Source organism: Labrus bergylta, chromosome 9 (genome assembly GCF_963930695.1).
Source record: "Labrus bergylta chromosome 9, fLabBer1.1, whole genome shotgun sequence".
Classification (NCBI taxonomy): domain Eukaryota; kingdom Metazoa; phylum Chordata; class Actinopteri; order Labriformes; family Labridae; genus Labrus; species Labrus bergylta.
The window spans coordinates 20,661,058-20,680,331 of record NC_089203.1 but is presented as its reverse complement, the minus strand read 5'-3'; the positions used below and the strand labels follow the sequence as shown (position 1 = coordinate 20,680,331).

Below are 19,274 nucleotides of genomic sequence, written 5' to 3'. Positions count from 1 at the left end.
TCCTTAAAGTACCCCTGCAGTTTGGGTAAAGAGTTTCTTCTACTTTCATTTCCTCAATGCAGACGGAAACGTATAACATTTACATCATACTGGAATCACAAGTAATATCCTTTCAAAGTGTGCACTGAGTAATTTATATTGAAAAAAAGCTGCTATGCGAATTTCAATAAATATTGACATTTACAACCCAATGTTCATGTAGACAAAGAAAGGGTACTTCATTTTGTTTATAATGAAGCCACACACAGTCAAAACAACATACATCTGTTTCTTGATTTTCCATCAATCTAACATTAGTTTAGAAAGCTTGTAAAGGATGCAAAGGACAAACAAGACTGGATTGGATAAAAGCCATTTGACCATTGGTGTAATTCCAGCCTATGTTGGATAAATCAGTCGAGATGGGACTGTCACATCAACTTTGCAATAATCAGTTGGATTGTCTGTCCTGGTTCCATGATGTCTAGGTAGAGTGTGGAGGTGCTGAGGTTAAGTCAAGCTGATGCTGAGTTGTGTAAAATTATCAAATATCAACATGAACCCGAGGGAGAGGGTGGGTGCAGAGTAAACCATTAGCAATGGTACAATTGTCTGTAAATAGTTCAAAACACTTGATGATGTGGGAGTGGAATGCGTGCTGGCTCAAATGATAATCCTCCTGTAATGAGAATTCAGCAGATATCATTGGCTTTGTTCATGGCCCTGCCTCTTAAAGAGCTTAGCCACCGGAACACTAACAATAAGCCAAAGAGCAGGAGATGGCATGGAAGAAAACTGGGAGTAAAATTAAATTATAAACAGTCTAATATCGTTTGGTTAATAAGAAACAGCTGAGATATTAAAGGCTTTAAAACAAGATATCATATTATTTCTTTGCTTTTGGATGACTGAATCAAGATATCTTGTCGTTTAAGACAGTGATCTCTCAACGAGGTGTACTTTAAGTGAAGAAGAGTGAGAAGAATGTGTCACTGTGAGGGGGGGGGGTCTACATTCATAGTTTATTGCACAAGTTTGCATTATATGACCGGACTCTCTTGCTTCTCATCTGTATTCCACCGCCTATTGTAACTTTTTAATGTCATTTTTCACTGCCAAAGTAAACAAGATTCTCCAGCAACTGACTCCTAACATCTCATCTCTCCTAGTCTTCTTACCTCCTCTCTATCGCTCACTTTCAAGTTTCAAACTTCCTTCTGTTGTTGAAATATCTGACCTAATTCGGAAATCAAAACAGTCTACCTGTCCATTAGACCCTCCCTCACCTCTGGTCTTGTTCTCATTTCTTTCAAGTCAGCGTCAATAACCCCTATACTTAAGAAACCTGGTGCAGACCCCAATGACTTCAATAACTAGTAACTTGTTGTATTTCTAATCTACCCTTCCTTTCCAAATTCTTGAAAAAACAGTTGCATCTCAGGTTCACACTCATTTGTCTGACAATAACCTCTATGAATAGTTCCAGTATGGTTTCCGCCCCCTCCATAGCACAGAGACAGCACTGGTAAAAATCACTAATGACCTACTCATGGCAGCTGACTCTGGACTTCTAACCATCCTCATCCTCCTTGATCTAAGTGCAGCCTTCGACACCATCTCCCATCACACACTCCTTGACAGACTTGCCTCCATTGGAATCACTGACACACCCTTGCACTGGTTTTCATCCTATCCCTCTGGTCGCACTCAGTTCACGCAACTTGGAACCTTCAAATCCCAGCCATTTCCAGTCACTACCGGTGTTCCTCAGGGTTCTGTCCTGGGCCCCCTTCTGTTCATCATCTATCTCCTTCCTCTTGGCCATATCTTCTGTAAGTATAACATCCAGTTCCATTGCTATGCGGATGACACCCAGCACTACCTATCTACCAAACCCACCTCCTCCCTCCCGCCCACTTCCCTGACTGATTGCCTGCAAGAAGTCAAATCCTGGTTTACCTGCAACTTCCTCAAATTAAACAGTGACAAAACCGAGCTTCTCCTCATCGGCACCAAATCAACAATCCCTAAACTCAACAGTTTTTTTCTGGCTATTGACCACTCCTCAGTTTCTCCCTCCCCTCAGGTTAAGAGTCTGGGTGTCAAGCTCACATCAGTAATGTCACCGGGTCTGCTTATTTCCATCTACGTAACATTAATCGCCTCCGCCCGTCCCTCACTCCCAACAGTACTGCCATCCTCGTCAACAACCTGGTTACATCCCGCATTGACTACTGCAACTCCCTTCTCTTTGGTCTCCCTCTCAAGTCCATCCACAAACTTCAACTGGTCCAGAACTCTGCCGCTCGCATCATCACCAGAACGCCCTCTGTTAATCACATCACCCCTGTCCTACAGCAACTTCATTGGCTCCCGGTTAAACATCGCATCACCTTCAAAATTCTGCTCCTCACCTTTAAGGCCATCCACAGCCTCGCTCCGCTTTACCTCTCTGAACTCCTGCACATCAACACACCTACCCGCACTCTCAGGTCTTCTTCTTCCATTCAACTCACTGCACCACCCGCCCGTCTGTCCACCATGGGGTCCAGGGCCTTCAGCCGCTCTGCCCTCCACCTCTGGAACTCCCTCCCACCACAAATCTGTAATATCAACTCTCTCTCCATTTTCAAATCTCATCTCAAAACACATCTTTTTAAACTGGCATATTCAGTCTGATCATTCTCCACCCATTCTCATAACTCCTTTACATCCTGTACATTTGTGTTTTTAATGTTAATTTTATCATTGTGTTGTTATTTTTTTGTTTCTGCTTCTTTGTAAGGTGACCTTGAGAGTGTTGAAAGGCGCCTTTAAATAAAATGTATTGTTATTATTATCATTATTATTATTAATAATAATAATAATAATAATAATAATAATAATAATAATAACAATCAGCCTTGAGCTGTTTCAGCTTTTTCATTTTAGAACAAACTAAGCAACACAAATCCTGAACCTTAGGTGAAGACAGAGTGTCATGATTTACTCTTGTTAAGTTTGTTCATTCCTTGTTGTGCTTTCCTGTTTCATTTTGTCAATTGTATCCTTGTGTTTCTCTGTTTCCTGTGTATTTATCTGTTAATAATCTCGAGTTTAGTTTCTATTGTTTCCTGTTTTCTTTTATAGTTTTTGTAGTGTATCATGTCTTCAGTGTTTCTTCCTGCCTCTGTGTGTTTTCCTCCAGTTTTGATTGTCCTCACCTGTGTTTGATTACCCGCTCTATTTAGTCTGTGTGTTTCTTTCCTTCTGTGTCAGTTCATATGTCTTCATACTTGAGGTTCCTCTTGGCTCATTGTGCTTTTTGCAGTTTATGGATTTTTTTAGTTGGGACAATTTGTTGGACTTGAAAGCGTAAGCATTAGTTTTTGCCTTTTTTGTTTGAATAAATATACATTTTTTTGGTTTCCACACATGGGTCCTCTTTGTATTCAATTAATTATGATACGAGGAACTTTATATAAACATGTCACAAGAAAATGGGTTAATAGTAGGAATTTTTGTATCTTGTATATTTTCAGTCACCAGCGACTGAAGAATATTTGTAGAATTTAATTTTTTTTTTTTTTTATTGTGCTTCCTGTTTTTTTAGGTTACTAACCCTGGGTCTTGTTTGAGGTCTGATCCTTCTCTTCCACATATGTCTCCCACATCTTTGATTACCTGATGTGTTTCACCTCTGTCTAGTTTTCTCCACTCTCCTGCAGTTTGTAGTCTTTATGTGCCCCTCCTTATGTGCCAGATCATCTTGTACTTTGTGTCAGCGTTCCAGGCCAACATTCTCCCTACTGTTTCTCGTAGCCTTTCTGATGTGAGTGTTTCTGTGTTTTTAACCAAGCCTTTAGCCTTCTATTTTTGATAGTTATGCCTGCAAATTTTTGGATTCTCTTTGTACAAATGTTGATTGCCATTAAATGGACAACGAATTTGCATGTTTTTTGCGATACAGTGTAACAGAACATACTGGCCATAAGCTGGAACCGGCCACTCTGAAATGATGCATACCGCCAGCGTCAAAGAGTTGCATTACAAGATTACCACATTAACATTCTTTGTCATCACGTGAAAGAGTTGATGGAATGTCAAGAAAAAGTAATGGTCAAGTCTGCAATTAATTTAATTCCCTGGTACAGATGACGCATAAGGTGTTGCTATGGCACCGGTGACAGTTGAGTCAGCCCCAGCGCACCCCCGGGGTTCAATGGCAGAGGCTCCAATGCCGGCAACTGTCAATGCTTCTTCGTCTCTGCAGTTATCCTGACCAGAGCTTATATGCACGCAGGTTGCCAGCTTAATGTTTAACCAGCTCTACATCTGCTTGAATCCCCTTTGCACCAAAGAATCTCCAAAATGTATCCTAGTTTACCATTTGTCTGGCTGTAGAGCTTATTAGAAAAATGCAGAGGCTGAATCAGTTATATCTGAGCCACTTTGCTTGCTCGCTTCCATCGCTACAACCCCTGTTGGTTTGCCGTTTGCCTGGCAAACCAAGGGGCCTCCAAAGCTGCCCCAAACTGATTCTCTGTTCAAAACAAAAAACAGAACACTCTGGACCGGAATCAAAACTTGGAAGGATGAAATACTGGCTGCTGCACTGTTGACGGAAAAGCCAGCAGTTGACTTATGTTTCACATTTGTTTCCTTAATGTCTGATGATAAAATGCCATTTTGTGACTTTATTCAGTAGACATCTTGGATATTAGTCCTTGAATATATAATTTGTAGTTTTTCTCTTTTGTAATATCAGTGAATAACTTCCTCTTGTAAGTACAACCTGTGCAACTTTGATCAAACCTATCTACTTAAGTCTTATATTGAAATTCTTTTTGTAGGTGACCTCAACCCTCGGGGGAAAACAGCAAACAAAAATACCTGCATGCATTGTTGAAATGTTGTTAAAGTTGGTTTGAGTCACATGATGGCAGAGTAACATTCACACATGGAAATATTTTGAGTTACAGAAAATACTATATAAATTGGAATTCTTAGTATTTTTTAGTTGAAAATGTTAAGTTGATTTAGCTGCTGCTACAAATCCAATTTTACTTTACAGCAGTTTGATTTGTTGATTCCAGTTCGTAAACATCGGATATTTAATACAATTGTGCAAAGGTGTGATTATTTCATTAGTCTACTCAAAGAATAAGAAGAGCTCCCCATTAGCTCAATGAGATGTCTGCCTCGTTAACCATGGACTACATTCACCTGCTTGTACTGTTCCAACCTCTTCCAATGATCATTGATATACCAATTCATGGACCATCTTCAACTTTTACTTCTGGTTGCACATATCTGGACAGTTTGCAAAGAAAGCAAAAGAAAACAGTGTTGATTCATTAAACCTGGTAAGTTGTATGCTCTGGTTTTGTTCAATATTCTACAGTGTATCGTTCTAGAGCAGGGGTGTCCAAAGTGCGGCCCGAGGGCCATTTGCAGCCCTTGAGGGGATTTTTTGCGGCCCGTGACTTCAATTGAAGAATCAGAAGATTTTGGCCCGAGGCCTTGATTAAGATTGGCACATTATCTTCTTTTTCTTTTTCATGTTAACAAGGGCTGAACAATATTCCTAAAATAGAAAATGTTCAGTAACATGTATGTTGTTGTTGTTTTTTGAAATCTACAGCTTTTACTATTTTCCACATTTTTTTGTAAACTATGAAAAAAAACTTATGCAAAGTTTTTGCAAACAAGCGGACTGTTGTTTAGCCATTTAATGACCTGAGCTAAATGCAGAAAGCTTTTCCAAAAAAAAATGAACCACGTTACAGGCTTGATTCTGAGAAAAAAAAAACAAATAAAGTAGAACGAAGATATCAAAATATTTGATTTCCTTTTATTTAAGGGTTTCTTTAGCGAGCCTTTTGATTCTGATCTACAAAGCCGTACTATTTTTTCAACTGTATTCTAAAAAACAAAACCTGTGGCCCGCAAGAAAATAAGTTTGGACACCACTGATCTAGAGCCTCACATCGAATTTTGAATCGCTAAAAAACGTAAACAAAAGGCACATGTCGGCCTCCGGCTTGCCGTACTTAGCTCCGCCATTACTTGACAGGACTCGTTGCTAACCAGAAGCTTTCCCTGGTTACCCGCTCAGTAAGAACACCAGACAGAGAAACTACCGAGTTTCGAATGGATTTTAGGACTTGTTTCAGCGACACAGGGAGCATTAAAGACGACCGACATCTAAGAAAGGTACATTTGTATTTCCTCTTCTCTTTCCGGTGTTAACTTCCGACAGCAGTTAGCGTTAGCCTCGAGGTGTGTTGAAGTATCAGGAAGTTTAAAGTGAGGCAGTCTGGTCAAAGTTAGCAGGAGATGACACGTTCATACATGATTTATATTGCTGAAATGTTACATAACATAAGGCATTATTATTATTATTAAGGCACTTTTTGGTTTACATGCTTGAGGTTGAAAGGTAACGTCGTGTATCAGAGCTGAAGCCCATTTCAGCTCCTAATGTGATAACAACGAAACTGACTGTAGACCGGGGGGGGGCAACTGGCGGCCCGGGGGCCACATGCGGCCCCCATCAACCCTCAACGTGGCCCTCAGGTCAATTTTTACACATCAATTAATTGGAAACATGAAGAAAAACATGACAAAAATCTGCCATGAGATCATGAAAACCAGAAATATGTCCATAATAATATTTGCTCACTGGTAAATGTTGAAGTTAAATTTGAGACATAATTGACTGTAATTGTTTTCGTGTGCTACAATTTGGCCCCCTGGCAGTCAGAATTAAATGAATGTGGCTCCTTGCTGTGACCAAAGTTGCCCCGTCCCTGTTGTATATCATGTCAAGTGGGCATGGTCTAGATCAGGGGTGGGCAACTGGCGGCCCGGGGGCCACATGCGGCCCCCATCAACCCTCAATGTGGCCCTCGGGTCAATTTTGACATATCAATTAATTGGAAACATGAAGAAAAGATGACACAATCCGCCATGAAATAGTGAAAACCAGAAATAGGTCCATAATAATATTTGATCACTGGTTTATGTTGAGTTATATTTGAGACATAATTGACTGTAATCATTTTTGTATTCTACAATTTGGCCCCCTGGCAGTGAGAGTTAAATGAATGTGGCTCCTTGCTGTGACCAAAGTTGCCCGTCCCTGGTCTAGATACTTTCTGATCTGAACCATGTATTGGCAGCCACCTTTTTGTTAAAAAAAACAGCACAGTACCTACGCAGTGTGGTAACAGTCTTAGCACTGTGGATCGGCAGCATTCATTTAATTTAATGAGGGCATAGAAGTGAAAATATTAACAATCATTACTAAAGAAACCTTTTGCAAATTCATGCATTTCTAAAGACACTCATTTTAAGTTTATTTCTTGGGAGATATTACTGAGTCATTCATCTTAACCTAATTCCAATAATATGAACGGTGTCCTACATGTTTAACGACCTGAGTCTAATCATCATGTCTTCAGAGGTACACAATCTCGACTGCACATTTTTGCTAAAAGAGGCACCGCTGTTGGCAAAGGTTAATCCTTCTATTTATTAAAAATGGAGCATGCCATTTGTTCAGGTCATACAAGTCAGAATCAATCAGAATCTGGGCAGGAAACGAGAATAAGTGTTGAGGGGATTTAAGTATTGAAGCAACTGGAGTTATTTCTATCTGCTTCTTAAACTTTCTTAATTTGAGAGGCTAACTGTTTAGTATTTGTGCTTGAAAAATGTCAGACATTTAAATGTTAAGGTTTGCTGCGTTTCTATGTTAAGCAACTTAAATTCTCTCTATTTTCACGTTTATTTTTTTCTCAATAATTACAATACCCATCAAAAATATCTATCAACTAAATAATACTGATTAATTGTTCATCATATCCTTGTTGTGTTGTTGCTTGCATTGCTACTTCATATAAGGTTTTGAGGAATTTCATCTTAAGCAGAGTGTAGAGCTCAGATGAAGTGCATTGCAGTCACAGCTGCCAAAGTGATGTTTAGTTCTGAGGACATTTTGGAGTTCACTTCCAGGGAAATCTCCGTCTCTACTAAATTCAGACTCCTCTTGTATTCTGTTTATGCTGTGAAGGATTAGGTTCAGAAGTTTACCTGCTTCATTCTACTTGGACCTGATTTATTGAAGTGGTGCTGAGGACTGCAGGACGAGGATGTAATAGGGGTGTCAATATTCGTCATGTCAGCAGGTTGTGCTTCATTAATCTGTCTGATTGATCCGGCATCCACGTAGTTCTGTGACCTTGCTTTGCACAAATAAGAACTGCAGCCATGCCAGTGTTACCTGATCTACTGGCTGGTTGATGGATCAGTGCTTGACTTATTGAAGGCTCGGGACAGAGACGAATGGACACCAAGACTCTGCTGAGGAGATTAGGTGTAGAATATGAGGAGGCTTACTGGTTTACTATTTGTACTTTTCAGATTGATATTACAATGTATAAGCATTTAAAAAGTTGTTTACCCCATAGATTTGATTCAACATTTAGAAATCTATTGAAAGTGTTTTCTTCATGTCGTAGAATTAGAGAAGTGTAGTCCACTAAACGGTTAAATGTCATCACCCTTGCTATTCACACCCAGAATCATTTGTCGGTTAAACTAATTATTAATATTTTGGCCTTTGATGCCGGTCAAATGTATTGCTCAATCTACAACTTAGCCACAACCAGCATTTTTTTTCTGAGCGCCAGCGTCTTTTTCAATGATTAGAGAGCGTTCGCTTGTTCTGACTTTTCTCTATCCCTGTCAAGCTCTCTAAGGCTTTCAGTTTTGTAAACGTATCCCATATAATATGATATAAAATCAAAATAGAATTTCAAGCATTGCAATATGCTATCATAGCAAACTGCTCTAACAATCTTTGTTTCTTTAAAAGAGAATTTGTCTTCACTTCATTACAGAATTGTCAGTTCAGTTAAATTTGGATGTTTGGTAAGGTGACCCTGGCTGCTTGAATCAGAACTAAGATTGAATAACATGAAGAAACTTAAATTTAAAGCCAACCACGCACACACATTTAGGTTTGTCTTTCATTCAGAATTTAGTATGCATTTTCATAAAGTGATCTTGTTCCTTCAAAAGAGTTTAATAATAGAGACTTTAGCTGGTGTGCAGATTTTCATTTGCAGATCAATTCTCTAATTTGAGTAATTTGAGTATTTCATTGAGTATTAAAAAGCTTTTTCTTCACAGAATCAGTGATGGCTCTGAATTTGATGTCTAATGGTCTCCAAGACCTCTTTAAAAAGGGAAGGCGGGGTGTCAGTGGGACAGGAGGATGCTTGTTTTAATTGACTGAAAATCTTGGTTAGGGAAGTGAAAGTGATAAAACTGGCTCTGAACAGAAGGGCAAGCTACACTTAAAGAGGAGTCAACAGAAGGGAGGGTGATGTGGGCTCTAATTTGGACTCACCCATTAAGATGCAGAGAAAAAAATCTGTTTTGTAATACACATATTCACTACTAGTCACTGTCTTATTTATAATGTGATGTACACATTTGTACTTCTGGCCCTAAGGTCCGAGCAGCAGTTTGAGTTATTGATGATACATGTAAAATGACTCTGCCTCCATACGTCCCATTTTTGTTCACATATGGATACATTTGTGTTTTTCTTCTGCTATACTGAGTCAGTTTATTAAAATACATTTGAATAACAGCACAACCACTTTCCTCCACCATATGGTCAACATATTCCTTACTGTGAGTGGTGGGCAGTCTGTCTGCCCACATTTACAGTGTGTGTCCTTGATTATCAGAGTGCTTATGTCAGAGTCATTCAAAGCCTGTTCAGGAATATTAATGAGGTATACAGATTGAGATAGACAGGGGTGGATCTTCAGTGGGATATTATTAAAAATTACATGTAAATGACTGTTTTTATGTAGCATGTCAATCATAAACAAGTCAGATATTTTGCAAGTGAACCATAGCTACTGGCAAAAAAATCGAATTGGGCTTAGATATTTCAACATATCACTTCTAAGAGTTTTTTTCTTGCCTTAGTGTTTTTTTTTCATGTCTGCTGCTTAAAAATGCCCGAGCGCTGTCTGACTAGACTTACCTGCCAGAGGCCATCTTACTAAACTTAGCTCGGCGGATGGCATCACGTTGAGAACATTTCCCATGTTCTGAACCAAATTGTTTTCGTCCCACTTCGGGTGAGGAAAGGTGACATTTCTTATTATGACATGTTTTATCGGCCCCTCGAGGGATTTTTGGACTCTGATAAGATGAGGCAGTGAGGGGATGTCATAGCAGCAAATCAATAAGCTTAATTTAAAACACCGAAGTGAGTGAATAAAAAAAAAAAAGGTGTTAGTGAAATGTCTATTATCGGAAATGTAATGTTCTTACAAAAAGCTTTAGATTGGTGCTTATGTTTTTTTATGTATCTCTTTTGTGCTCGTTTTCGTTAACTACAGTAAGACCCTTCGTAAAGGTAAACTTCTACTTCTTTGTTACGGTCACTCGACTAAAGGAGAAAAATCATACATCTTCCAGACACTATAAAACCTGTGGGCACATTAATGACATCATTTCATGTTTGAGTTTATTAAAATAGCATTACATTTAATTGAATGATTCTTCTTGTAGTGTCGTGTAAAACTGAGTTCCACCTGATATTTTATTTCATTTTTATTGTAGTGCATACTTAATCTCAATGAGGCCTTGATTAAAAGAAATTAAAAGGATCTTAGATTTGATAATTGATGATGATTGCATGAAGAAAATGTAGTCGTGCAGTGTCCTATTAACTGATTCTAATGATAATAGTGTCATATTGCTCACATCAAATATTAAGGGAGTGTCAGTTTGTTACTTTTTACAGGATGTTTGAATAGATGCTTATTTCAGCACAATAATTGTCATCAATTAAAAATATGATAATAACCTTTATTCGTATTAGTAGTGTTCAACGTTACTAATTTAGTGATACAAAAGGATTAAAACTGTATTCCTGTAATGTCTTTTGTGCTTATTATTTCTTTCAACCAAATGTGGATTCTTAAGCTTTGGTCAATTTAACTAACTTAAAATGAAACTTAGGATTTCTTGATTGGTGTCTTTCTGCTAGAGCTGGGATAAAAAGTAAAAAAGTTTTTTTCCCGCTTGGATCGATCATTGTGACGTCATAATTCGTTACATCAGAAAGTGTAAAGGAGCTGATAATGCACACCTTGTTTTCTAAGTATAGCTCAGAGTCGTTCAGGTTAACAAAGCTATGTACATCACTCTCAGACTGAACCAGCTTATCAACATGAAAGTGTTTTTAATGTGGAAATGATCTATCTGTTGTTCCATCCTGACTGAAAGAAGTCATGTCTGTGCCCAGCTCTATTTTCTACATCACTCCTACATCAATGAAGAGCATTCTTGGTAAAGATATTTTTCATTTCTTATGTGTGAAATCCCAGGATAGAAACCAGGACAGAGCAAATGTGCAGTTGAAGACATTTAGCTGGCATAGTGACTTAATAATAGTTACCTCCAAGTAGGGGTCTCATGTTACCTCCTGTTCCACTTCACTCAAACGGTTGTTAAAAATACATTTATTGAGTAAGTTTTACAAAACCTACCTTCCTGGTACAAAAATAAATGAGCTTAATTGACAGTATGAGAGCACCCTGTACGTTTCCCAAGAGGCTGAAAGAATAGATAAGTGGACTCGCTCATACTCTGAGTGCCACATGGGACACACTTAAGTCCGACATCATGAATGAAATTAGCCAGTGCTTGATAACAGTTTTTTTTTTTTTTTTGTCAACTCTGACTTTATTTACAAACCATATTATTCTAAACCCCAAGATCACTATTTTCAGCTGAAAACCTACGTATTGATTATAAGTGTTGTTAGGGATCAGTTTGGGTTCAAATCTCGAGATCTGAGTACAAAGTATTTAAATTCCACATATTGTCTTAGAACTACGTATAGTGGACTGCCTTCTACAGGTTGAGATCCAGCTACTGCAATTTAATTAGAATATTGGCTGATTTGGAGGCAGGTGACAGCTTTTCATCACCAAACCTTATTAAAACCATGTCCCAGCACCTGCTGCTTTTGGACGGTTCAAACCCATTCGGCTCTGGACCACTGTGGTCATGGCCTACAGGAGACCCCTGAGGAAAGAAGTCTTCTACTTCAAACTACTTTTATGTCCCAAGTATCATTGCTGCTTGTCAAAGAGCAACAGGACTGTAGGACTGTAGCCTCGCTGTATTGGGGTTAATCAAACCGCTGTGCCATCTGCAACCCACTTTGGCCGAAACTCTGGGGTTTAGTTACCCTTTAAGCTACACACACTGTGATATTAGAATATCCTGTTGGCTCCGTTATCTTTTTTCTGTCTGGGTCTTAAACCCTCCTCAGTGTATTGGTGGCTTTGGTTTACCTGAGAGACCAATGACGGCGGTTGGACCAAGAATGAGGATTGACAGACAATTAAAGAGCTACATTCATTTGGCGTGACCTTCTGATCAATGCACTCCTATTTGGAGCTGGCAGGCTAGAGACCAGCACTCTTTTTCCAGACTAATAAAGACGGCACAGAGAGCAGCTCCTGGACTGCCAATACTTTTAAGACCCACATCGATTGTCATTACTGTTAATGCTTTCTCTTCTGGTGGGAGCTGGATCCTGAGGAGGATGAGGTTGGGCATGAGGGTCAGAGATTTTGCGAAGGACAAAGTCTTTGTATTATGATTACCCTTTTCAGTGGAATTGCTCAAATGTTGACAACAATTACCGTTTCAATATTGGTGATTCTAACTTATTATTCTAGCAATCATTGAGCTGACCACAAACTCCTCTGAAACCAAACAGAAAGCTGAAAACATTTCAAACAAAAAGTGAATTTTGGAACAATCCTATTTGGCTTTGCTCCCTTTTCTTTTTGGCCCCATCAATCGATGATTGTATCACACAAGTCAGGAAAACATTATATAGCTGTATTTGTCCCTCCTCTAACACACACTATGTCAGGCCACAGTTAAGAGAGTCAGTCTTCTGTGACCCACAAATAACACCAGTCTCTTTTTCTATAAACCGAACAACACAAAATTTTAACACAACAAAAATCTTTTAGGACTTTATCCACGCCTGGAGAGGCAGCTTTTTTGTGTGATTGTTCAAAACACATCAAGTTGAGCCTTTGCTCTTTGGTGATGTAACAGCTGTAATGGGACACTGAGGAGGAAAATGAATAATACATTGCAGTGTTTTGAATCCGCTGAATAGATCAATTTCCTGCGAGGAGTACAGTGCAATGTACAGTAATAACCCTTTTTAATGATCTATAGAGTTTTGTGTTATATTCATTCTTTGGTTTTAAGCAGTACTGAATGTAATTTTTTTGCTTATCTTAGGACACACTTCTGTAAAGCAGTGCGGTGGGAGGCACTTAGTTTTCCTATTTCGCTGCAAAGTGTTTGCATGGTGGTTGAAAGGTGTTACTGTGAACACTGCGGTTTATGTCTGAAGCGTGATTGTACAACCCCAGAAAGTAATGAGATAATCAGATATGATAATCCTTTATTGATCCCCAGAGGGGAAATTCAAGAACTCTGCACTCTATTTCAATGCTGTCCTGGTAGGTACTAATCTAATCATTGATGACTGAAAATGAGCTGATTATGTATGATGTATGATGAGTATCATTATGTCTGCATTTGAACTCATGAATTTTTGAAACTTACTTTAACTGAAATAATGCAACGCTGAGCATAAGCACACACAATATGTTGATGAATATATAATAATATAATATGAGACTGGCAGTTTAACTGGAGCTTCAAAGTAATAGAATCAAAAGTAAATCAGGCTCAAGACCACAATTTTAAGTTTGGTTAGCGACGTAGCTCCTAATCTTACTGAGAATCATGGCGGTTGAGGCATATTTAGGTTTTGTAGTGGTGTTCATTTTGGCTTCATTTTCTGCCTTTGTGTTCTACAGATTTAAAGATGAAGCAAATTGCAACATCGTCTTTGCCAGATCGAAGTGTCCTGATGCTAAGAAGAATCTGTTTGACGATTGCAACAGTCCAAAAGGTAAAATCTCAACTCCATGGTCAATCCATCCTCTTCAAAATTGAACAAAACATTGAACCAAAACTACCTCTGAGTTTTTTATTTATCATGTGACTCTTAAGGTTTAGTGACCATTTCTTCAAGGAGAAGGAAAGTGCTTGTCGTTAGTTAAAATTTAAAGTTAAGTTCAGTTTTTGAAACACACTGTTAATTAGCTTTTTGTGCTTGAGCAAAAAGGAGGAAAAAAACCCTAAATCCTGTCTGCCGAGAGTGCCTACACAAACACCTGCTAAGTGCTAAGGTTTGATGTCTTCATGATCTGTACAAGACTTGAAGAAGCGCAACACAAGTTGAGATGTACTTCACGAGAGAGAAGTGCTTAAAGTATTTTGCTTTCAGTTCTGTCTAGTCCCAGAGGTTTAGGTGCTTTTTGCCTCTCAGGCTTGTATTACTCGATTCTGCCTTCAGCTTTAAAAGCTGATAGCAGCAGTCCTACCTCCTCTAATTGTCTAGTTGCCTCAGAACTACTAACTACTGGAAATGTGGGCTGCATGTCAAATAGTTTCCCCAGACTAGAGGAGATTCTCTTGCGGTGCTGTGGGCACATTCACAAATGGATGTCTGTTTTCATGTCCTGCAGTGTGTTGTTTTTTTCTATGGCATAATGATCTTTGAGTATTCTAGATTAAGACTAGCGCTATACAAACTCAAGTCCTTTAGTTTAATTTGGGAATCACCATAATCTCCTGCAATTATAATATTATTTATAAAATTGCATGTTCAGAAGGTTTTTTAAAAAAAATCTACACTGAGCAGAAGGACACTCTGATAAACAGGTAGTACAGTTTGCTTTTGTAGTCAGCACATGCAGCACAGTTTTCTCCCAACCTTCCTTACCTGTACTACTTTCTAGTCATGGCACATGCAGTGAAGTCCATATGGGTTTCATTTGCATGTTGACTGTACAGACTGTACTACTGTGACTTCAGTTTAATGAGGACCATATGACATGTGGATGATCTTCCTCTGATCCTCTGTTTTTTTTTTGTTTTTTTTTTACCTATTTCGCTTTAGAAACCTTTACAGTAAATCAAGCATCAGTGAAACAAAGCACAGGTTTTAGGCTTTTTTAAGCATCAAGCATCCTTCTTAGAAAAGGAAAATACTTCTTTGTGTGTGTGTGTCTTATGATCTACAAGACAATCAGAGTTTTATGGGGATAACATATTTTGACAGCTTTATGATCACCCATCCAATGACAATGTTCAATTTCTGTTCTCATCCAAAACAAACAATCATGCATATTTGTAGAGATGCTGGAGTCTGCAATTCTGGTTGCTCTCGCAGACTTTTTTTTTTTTTTTTATGAAACAAAGTCTGTTTACAATTAGTGGATTTTTTCTGCAATACAAAGAATCTTTTTGTAACTGGATTATATTTGTGAGTTCCCACTTAAAACCAGCTGTAGATGAACTTTTCCTTTTCTCCTTCATCAATATGGCTTCCAAAGTACCTTTGCTGTTTTTGCTTAGAGCTGCTTGCACACCCCTCCCCATCACACGCGCGCACACACACACACACACACACACACACACACACACACACACACACACACACACAATACACAATACACAATACCAGACTGACTTTGCCAGAGGAATATTTGTCAAGCTCTCACTGATTATATTATACAGAAAAGCTATTTGACATTTAAGAGCAGCTCAGACACCACTGTGTGTCTGACACGGAGAGGATATTACCTGATATTCAGTTCCTAGTGCAGACATTTACAGAACAGAACAAATCACTGTCAATTTACAATTGAACATACTGAAGGAGTCATTTTCAGTCAAGTACTCTGTGCATTTTTATACTTCTGTTTTCATTTCCCGTCTGTTCTGAAGGTCTACAATTTAATACTTGACTGTAGGAGGGTGAAAGCGTGTGTTTAGGTATTTCAGGGGAGTAATAGTTCTCAGTATTTGGCAACCTGCAAAAGCATGTCCTTATAAGCCAGTGAGAGCAACACTAGTTCAAACTTACCAATAATGGCTACAATCAAGTGGTTTATATCTTCAGAAATGACCTTGTACACTTTATATTCCCACTCCTTTTTAAGTCGTCTGTTTGAAACAGAGAAGTACATAAAGTTATTGGGTTAATAGATTGACAAAATATGGTTTCTATTTCTTTAACTTAATTGATCACAGTTGAATGGAACAACAGTGTATTAAAATTCCAACTAACATACGAAAGCAATACTCCAGTTTTTCATGACCAGTCAGATGGAACATTTCAGAGGTGTCTGAGGGAAGTATAAACCCAGTAAAAGTCAAACCACGTATTCCATTTAGAGAAAAAGATTCACAGGCAGAAGAACATACTTTTTAAGATTGGGGAGCATATTGTTAACCTCTCATGTTAACAAACAAGTCATTCACAGCAGCAGACTAATATTAGAACTCACCTTTGCTCTGTGTGGGAGGCTGTCTCGCTCTGTCTTTCTCTCATACAACTTGTGATACAAACACAAGGTAGACACCCGGTCAGCTTAGTTACACCTGTTTTCCACGATCAGCAGTAAACTCTCAGTCACCTTTCAGCTTATAGAGAGCAGAACAGATGTGAGTGTTTGAACAGTCAAAACATTTTCACATCGACTAATAATCAGATTGTATGGCTGTCACTCAAAACTGACTAATCAGCTTAGCTAATTAAACTTGTACACTGATTCAACTCTAAGCATTAGAACATTTGAATGGAATACCTGAAGAAAACACTTTCGTTTTGTTTGTTGTATTTACAAAATATGGACTTCTAGTCTGAAACAGCTGTACACACACTCCAGCCCTGTCTTCCACAACAACACATACTGTATAACAGCTCATCCTGTACAGTGATGATTTTAGTTCTCACTCTCTAATAGCCATACTTTGATATTGATTGATTTGATGGATGTTTTTGGACTTTTTGATGGATAATTTACGGAGCTGCTTCCCCCAACAATGCTCCTGACAAGTGACAACTGCAAATGTATTTATTTATTTTTTTTATTTTATTTTACAGGGACATTGCATATTAATAAACATTTCTATAAATATGCCAGAGTTAGCCAAAAGGCAAATTTTCATCCGTTGTCCTGTTCCTGGACATATTTTATAAAAAGGCTCCCTAAAAAAATCTTGCCAATAACATGACATCTATCTGTTAATTGTACCTAAATGCAAATGTTATGTAAACCGCTTTTTGACACTTAGGATTTCGTTTGGCGTAAACAAACTAAATACAACATTCTTGACAGATAGAAATGCTGGTCGGGAGACATGCTGTTCGATTTTCTATCATTTAGGTGAAAACAAAATGTGTTTTTGCGTTTGAGGCTAATTTTAAAAGTTAGTTAGGACATAGTTTTAAAGTTAAACAGAAAAAATAATCTGTCACTTGCATGAACTCTGATAATGGCTTTGAACTGATTTATAATTTCTAAGTGATTCAAATTCTCCTCTTCTTTAGAATTGGTCAAACACAGTGACACATTAATTTCACTCTGAAATGAAATACTTCTGCCACCACCTACGCGCCTGTGCAACTTATGAGAAAATGTTCTTTGGGGATTTAAAGTTCAAACGTCTCCATGTCTGGTTTAATTGCAGACTGGTTTACTGTAAAACTGTAAATGACTACTTTTTAGAATTAAGCAGAGTTAACAGAGCCGAAATGACACAAAAAATGATGCAACATACCAACATTTACTCAAAGCCATTCAGCCAGAAGTGGTGCTGCTTCTCCGTCTGTATTTGTTTTGACCAGAGAAGGTAGGCAGTTTAAGGCACCCCACATGGCTGTTTTAGGCACCCCTCAGTTTGCCAGATATAAGACCAGTTATCACAGCGAACCAACAGGCATTGCATCGATGAAGTGGGCAAGCAAACTGATTCAGATACTACTGATGCTTCTCGACTTAAAAAAACATTTTTTTTTTAAATAAGCTTGACGACCAGAAACATGGTGAAACTAGGATAAATATCGGAGATGCTTTTGAAAATGAAGAAAGGTTAGAATGCAGAAAGTTTTCAAGACTGATGTAGATCTGGCTAAACACTGAAGCTACCATGTCCGCAACATGGCAACGTGCAATCACAACAACCCTAAGGAGGAGGGGGAATGTTACCATAGAGAAGTTTCTCTGCTGGGTGAAAGAGCATCGTAACGGAGGAAATTGTAATTGGTTCACTCTGAGAAAACCTTCCAGGGAAAAAAAAGGGAGAAGGTCATCATAGTGTGTTTTCTTTCTCCACCATGGGAGTGTCACAGTGAGCTGCTTCTGTCTGGATCTGTGTTTCTCTGCTCCTGGTGTAAATTCTGGCTCTGAGTATAAATAGGCTGACAGTCTGGCAGGGCCAGGTGGTCTAATCTGCCAGTTCAGTGTGCTGCTCCCTGTCTGGCAAGGTGGCAGAGACGGTTGTTTGTCCCCACATTAACATTGGCCTCAGTGGCCCCAGATGGGCCTGTTCTTGTATACTGATGACACGGTGGAAATTAAGAGACACCTGATCTCTTATTAAATTGGGGCAGCAGTAGCTCAGTCTGTAGGGACTTGGGTTGAAAACCAGAGGGTTGCCGGCTCAAGTCCCAGCACGGACCAAGTACGGAAATTGGCCTGGTAGCTGGAGAGGAGCCAGTCCACTTCCTTAGCACTGCCGATGTGCCCTTGAGCAAGGCACTGAACCCCAAAACTGCTCTGGAGTGCTCGCTGTGGGCATCCCCCTCACTCAGAGACCTCTCCATTAATGCATGTCCATAAGATCCTGTTTGTGCATGTGTGTGTGTTTCGGCCTGTGTGTGTGTTCATGTTCATTAAACAGAGTATAAAACCGAATTTCCCCTCGCAGAATTAATAAAGCATAAATTATTATTATTATTATTATTATTATTAAATTAAGGAATAGTAAAATAAACCATGTCTTGTATCAAAATGGACATGATAAAAAGGACTGCAGACAGTCTGGGTCTTGACAAAGAGCTTAGTCAACTGACTGAAAATTTACTTCAAAATGACTTCAAAACTTATCTTTGTTTAACATTGGTCTTAGCATATAGTAAACATAATTTTTTAAGGTACGGTTATGTCGGACCCCAAACGATTTCAATTTTATTTGGTAAAATATTTGGCACATAAAGTGACTATGATCATAAACATAACATCAGCAGCCTGGATTCCCTTTGACATGAAGGTGAAATCAGCTTGTAATGCACCTCGACTGAGTCCAAAAATTGAAATGAA

The 19,274-nt window shown here is 38.7% G+C and overlaps 1 protein-coding gene across 1 annotated transcript in view; it reads left to right on the top strand.

The window, feature by feature from the left end:
- Window positions 1-6,022: 6,022 nt before the first annotated feature.
- Window positions 6,023-19,274, top strand: part of enox2 (ecto-NOX disulfide-thiol exchanger 2) — a 123,310-nt gene continuing 110,058 nt past the window's right edge. The window contains exons 1-2 of the mRNA XM_029278574.2: window positions 6,023-6,174; window positions 13,917-14,011. The gene's annotated coding sequence lies outside the window, so the exon portion shown is untranslated. The remainder of the gene's footprint in view (window positions 6,175-13,916; window positions 14,012-19,274) is intronic.